We start from the raw sequence: 6,046 nt of genomic DNA, 5'->3' as shown, positions 1-6,046 counted from the left end.
AATATTTAATGGAGAATTTTGTTTATTTGAAAACTTTCTTATGTTTAATTTTTTTTAAACGCTATTCAAATTTATATTATGTTTTATATAATCATAATTTTATTAAGCTTACAACCAAAACTTATATCTTATCGTATTAATTTAATAAAATTTAATAAATCTTTTATATTTCATTACATTTTTTATTATAAATTTTGTTTTTCTTTTTTACCCGTGGTTTCCACGGGTTGTAACCTAGTTAGTATATAGATAATCACCTATTAGACATTTAAACGCATAACTTTAACAAAAATGACAAATGATATAATGTGATCAATATATTTTATATTATGTAAAATAAATGATAAATATGTATATATGAGATATCAATGGTATTTTCAAGTACTCTGTTTTGCCTTCTAGAAACGAGATTTAATGTTGATGAAATACATCTAATGATGATCACAATATAGAAGTCATGATTTTCATAACCTCATATAACCATCTATGTGACTTGTTCAAATGATTTGATGATCTTCAATCAAAAATAAAATATAACCATATAATCCAACTTAATCAAATATTTAAAGTGTACAAACAAACAAGATTCTGTAAGATATAAATCATCATGAAGAACAATATAGAAACGTTATATCTTAATTCAGATAAACATCAAACTATAAATTTCAAACAAATTACATGAAAAATCAAAAACCACTTATTCAAAAATACCAAAAGCCAAACGCAAGAAAAAAAAAATCAAACTTATTTATTCACATTCCCTTCACATTTTCTTTTTCCTTTTTTTTCACTCTTTGAATTATACACCGTGGTTCACCTTCATCAACGTGCGTCACACCGCCGGAGGTGGTGGAGGAGCGGCATGCTCCTCCTCCTCCTTATGGTCGTCGGGAAGCATCTCCTTGATCTTTTCAATGATACCTTTCTTCTCCTCGGGTTTCGTGTTCTTCTCATTCAATGGCTTCTTCTTCTTCTTCTTCTCTCCGTTTTCATCATACTCTTCGTCGCTCGACTGTTGAACAATTTTCAACAAAGGAAACACATATTTAGTTTGGAAACATATCGTAATCAATCGGATTTCATTTGATCAAATCATTGACTTTAATCATCCAAAAGTTAGAAATGGAGACAAAAAAAACTTACGCTATTGGATCTGTGAAGTTTCTCTAGCAAGCTTTCCTTATTCTCCTCTGGTGCCGGTTGAGAGACGTCAACTTTCTGTTCAAACTCCGATGAGATCGCCGCCTGTTGGTCTTTCATCCCAAAAGTATCTAACAGTCCACGATCGGACGTCTGGACGTTCACTCCGACGCCCACTCCGACGCTCACTCCGACGCCCACTCCGCCCACTTCGACCTCCACTTCGGTCTCGTCTTCGTACTCTTCTTCGTCAGACATGATGAAAACTGATTCTGAAATAATAACAAAAACCGAGTATGTTAAAGAAAAAGCTCTTTGATTTATTGGTTGTTCTTGGAATATTGTGATTGTAAGAGTTGTGAGGGGGTTGAATTTATAGGGTCATAAGACAGGTAGTTGACGAGATTATGATACAAGTAAGCTAGAGGATAATTATAAATTTATTTTTTATTGGATTATTTTATTCTTCTTCAGTAACCATTGTTTAATTATTTTATATTTTGGTACTAATTTAACAAAAGAACGTGCAAAGAGCTCCGATTCATCAACAAATTAAATAATACTTATCAGACAAAGTTACATAAATGGTTTTAGCAAAGGGGACTAGATTTTTTCCTTATTATGAAGTTTTGCAAAAATTATCCTTAAGTTTGAATTTTTTGCAAGAACTGTTCTTATGGATAATTCTATTAAAAGTCAATGTTAATTTTTGTACGTTGACTATTATATCAATGTCATAGGGACTATTTTCTAAAATTTGTCTTAACAACAATTAAATCTATAGGGACATTTTCTCTACCGCATGTCCCTACCTATAATTAGAGGTGTCATAAAAAACCAAAATCTAATAACCAAACCGAACCAAATGATGTTTGGTTTATTTGGTTCGGGTTATTTGATTTTCGGTTAATTTGGTTTGGTTAACCGAATAAGGATATCTTATTCGGTTTGATTTTTGGTTAAACCGAATAAGCTATTATATATATATATATATATATATATATATATATATATATATATATATATATATATATATATATATATATATATATATTAGTTACTAAGATTTCCATGACATTTTTAGTTATTAACCATTATAAAATTATAATAGATTTATATTTTGTATTAAAAAACAAAAACAAATTAACCAAATAACCTTAAGTGGTTTCTTTTATTTTCATATATGATTAAAATTATATTAATCTATCTCTACAACTTGAATATAATAATTTATATATTAATGTAGTTTCTTTGTTTGGTAATAGTTTAGTAAGTTTGTTTTCTTTTAGTTTAATATTTTATTTTTATGTGCTAAATTTTATTCGGTTTAACCGTTAAACCGAACCGAATAAGCCATAACCAAATAAACCGAAACCGATTATACCGAATCTTATTTGGTTTGGTTATGGTTAGATTGAAAATATAAAAAAACCGATAAAATCGAACCGTTTTAACCTAAAACCAAAAAACCAAACCGAAAACAATCATCACTACTATTTGTCAGTATCGTAGTATGTCGTCGCCGCCATCATCACCACCGCCCATGAATGTTGAAACCTAATTTCATCATCTTGATTTCTCCCAACTATTAATAAGCTTTTTAATCTATTCGTCATCTAATTCTATAATCTTGATGTATCCAACTTAATATTACATATAACCAACTATGAATTCATCTAATTCTCAGGGGCGGACGTAGGATTCTATAGTAGGTGTTGCCGGTCCGTAGTAGGTGTTGCTGATTTATAGTAGATGTTGCCGGTGACACATTTTATAGTTGTACAAAAAAGAAAAAAAAATTGAAATTTTGCACTACGTCTGGAAAAACTAGGTGTTGTCGGTGCCACATTGGCACCATAGTAGATCTGCCATTGCTAATTCTATATTCTTGATGTATCCAACTCAATATTACATATAACCAACATTTTCAAACCTTTCATCAAAATGTAACAGGTCCAAGAATAAAAGCATACAACGTGAATCAGATACAAATCAAAACACATAAATACTTCAAAAAAACATTACATAATATAAGCATTACACAAACCATGCACATATGTCTAAGAACTTAAGGTATCTTATTTTTTTGCATATACACATACATCATCAACCAATCTTGATGAACACATAATTGTTTCAATGGGAACAACAACACTTATTTTGACTATTGGAAAACACAAAATAATTTGATTTTCTTCTTAATAATCTACGTACACATCCACACATCCATGTGGTGGGCTCATCAATCCGAATTTGAAAAACCAATTACCAAAATCTAAGGAAAAACCGTTTTGGATTTTCTCGATGAAGATAACATCCATGAGGGGCGTAAAACCATCACTACTAATAAGGGTTTGGTAGTCTATAATTAACTATGTATCATATATAGTCACCATAATGTTTTCCAATAATTAAGATTCTTCTAAATCGTTTTCTTTGCTTGAAATCTCCACCATTTGCCTCTTTAAAAACTTCGTTGTTTTGTTGAAGGTTTTCCAATGGGACAAGGGTTTCTGAATCTAACGACGAGGATGAGATTTCCGATAAGGTTTACGATTTCTGATGAGTAGAGGAATTTAAATATTGTATGGACGAAGAGTGTTTGATAAATCACAAAGGGTGAGTGATAACGGAAAGTAATTATAAGTTAATATTTGTCTTTGATATACATTTTTTATGAAACTGTTTTGACTTATTCAAGACCTAACTGTGTGACTTTTTATATATTTATTTTTTGTAAACATTTGTTTGATTAAATAAAGAAGACAGAATTTCGTAATTGGTCATTATGGTTTGCAAAATATCTCATTTGAAGGACTTTTAAAGAAAAAAGTTACGCCACTGGTCCTGTGATTTACAAAATTACATGAAAGGTCCTCCTTCCGTTAAATTTAACTTTTCAGCTGTTAGATTTTAATGAAAAATATTATTTTGCCCTTATACCAAATTTGCAATATACTATAAACCTCAATGATCATTTGTGTGTATATATATATATATATATATATATATATATATATATATATATATATATATGTAATTTCAACAATTTGATAACTTATTTTTTTTTATCATTTTGTCATTTTGTTTTCTATTTTTATATTATAATTTTAGTTATTTATGGTTTTTTAATGTTTTTATTTATTTTTATTCAAGTAAATAAACTTAAATTCGATAAACCATATCGAAATCGCTTTTTTTTTATTTTTTCTTATTTGTGAATGGAAGCGTTAATGTTTTTTTTTTTAATTTATGTTGTTACGGTTTATGTTTTGTTTTTACTTGCATGCTTCATAGTTAATATTGTTATCAACTTTATATTTGTATTTATCATTATCATTACTTCACCATTTGTTTTCTATTTATTTTTATAAATTTAGTTGTTTATTATTCTTCGATTGTTTTTATTTATTTTGATTCAAGTAATTAAAAATAGAAAAAAAAACTGAAACACCAAAATTGTAATATACTCTAATATATCAATATATTTTACACTTTTCATATTTTTTTGGTTTTTTTTCATATTTTTTTTATTTTTTATGTATTATTTTATTAATTTTTTCGTATTACTTTTTAGTTTTTTCCTATTTTTATTTTTTTCATTATTTCGTTTTATTTTTCATCACTTTAATAAAAAAAATAGTTTGACCTTTTTCTAAAAGTGTTGAATTTATGAATATATTAGAGTATATTACAATTTTGGTGTTTGAGTTTTTTTGGTTTTCTATTTTTTTTTTTAATTATTTTGGTTATTTATGGTTTTTGTAACTTTTTTTTATTTTAATTCGAGTAAATTAAAAAGTTATGTGTGTTTTATTTATTTAGATTTGTAAATATAAGTATTTTATTTACTCGAATCAAAATAAAAATTACAGAAACAATAGATAACCAAAATTAAAAAAAAAAAAAAAAAAAAAAAAAAAAAAAAAAAACTCAAACACCAAAATTGCAATATACTTTGATATATTCATATCTTTTACACTTTTTGGAAAAGATAGGAAAAATATCAAATTGATGAAAAACAAAACAAAACAGCGAAAAAATAAAATAGGAAAAAATTTAAAAATAATACAAAAAAATTAAAAAAATAATACGAAAAAATTTTAAAAAATACGAAAGAAACCAAAAAAAAACTTGAAAATTATAAACTGTATTAATATATTAGAGTATATTACAATTTTGGTGTTTGATTTTTTGTTTTTTGTTTTTATATTTTTCATTACATGAATCAAAATAAAAAAAAACAATAGAAGAATAATAAATAACTAAAATTATAAAAAAAAAAAAATAGAAAACAAAATGTTAAGTAATGATAATGATAAATTCAAACATAAAGTTGCTAACAATATTAACTATGGAACATCCAAGTAAATAAAACATTAATCGTAACTGCATAAAATTAAAAAAATTAAAAAAATATATTAACACTTCAATTAACAAATTATAAAAATTAAAGAAAAAACGATTTCGACATGCTTTGTTAAATTTAAAGTTTATTTACTTGAATAAAAACATTAAAAAAAAACTATAAGTAACTAAAATTATAAAATAAAAATAGAAAACAAAATATCAAAAAGATTAAAAAAAAGAGTTATCAAAAATTTGAAATTATATATATATATATATATATATATATATATATATATATATATATATATATATATATATATATATATATATATATATATATATATATATACAGAGAGAGAGAGAGAGAAAGAACTAGGTTCAAATGCTTCCTACAATTATTGTGTGTTTGAATGCACCAATAGGAATTTAGGAGAAAATAAATAATTAAATAAATCATTTGAGGGTATTATAGTAATCTTTGCCTATTTAATTATGGTAGATAATTAATATATTTATTATCGCTTTAAATATGGGATATCAAAGTCAAAATTGGTAG

General features: G+C 25.7%; 1 pseudogene across 1 annotated transcript; it reads right to left on the bottom strand.

Annotated features, from left to right (window-relative positions):
- Positions 1 to 620: 620 nt before the first annotated feature.
- Positions 621 to 1,507, bottom strand: LOC145069963 (uncharacterized; annotated as a pseudogene). The gene is made up of 2 exons (XR_013689751.1): positions 1,144 to 1,507; positions 621 to 1,012 (listed from the first exon to the last, which is right to left on the bottom strand). The product of XR_013689751.1 is annotated as an uncharacterized LOC145069963 (transcript).
- Positions 1,508 to 6,046: the final 4,539 nt, after the last annotated feature.

The sequence above is a fragment of the Lactuca serriola genome, chromosome 8 (assembly GCF_051521515.1).
Source record: "Lactuca serriola cultivar US96UC23 chromosome 8, Lser_US96UC23_V15, whole genome shotgun sequence".
Taxonomy (NCBI): Eukaryota; Viridiplantae; Streptophyta; class Magnoliopsida; order Asterales; family Asteraceae; genus Lactuca; species Lactuca serriola.
Note: the sequence above shows the minus strand (reverse complement) of the source record. Positions and strands in the feature narration are given on the sequence as shown.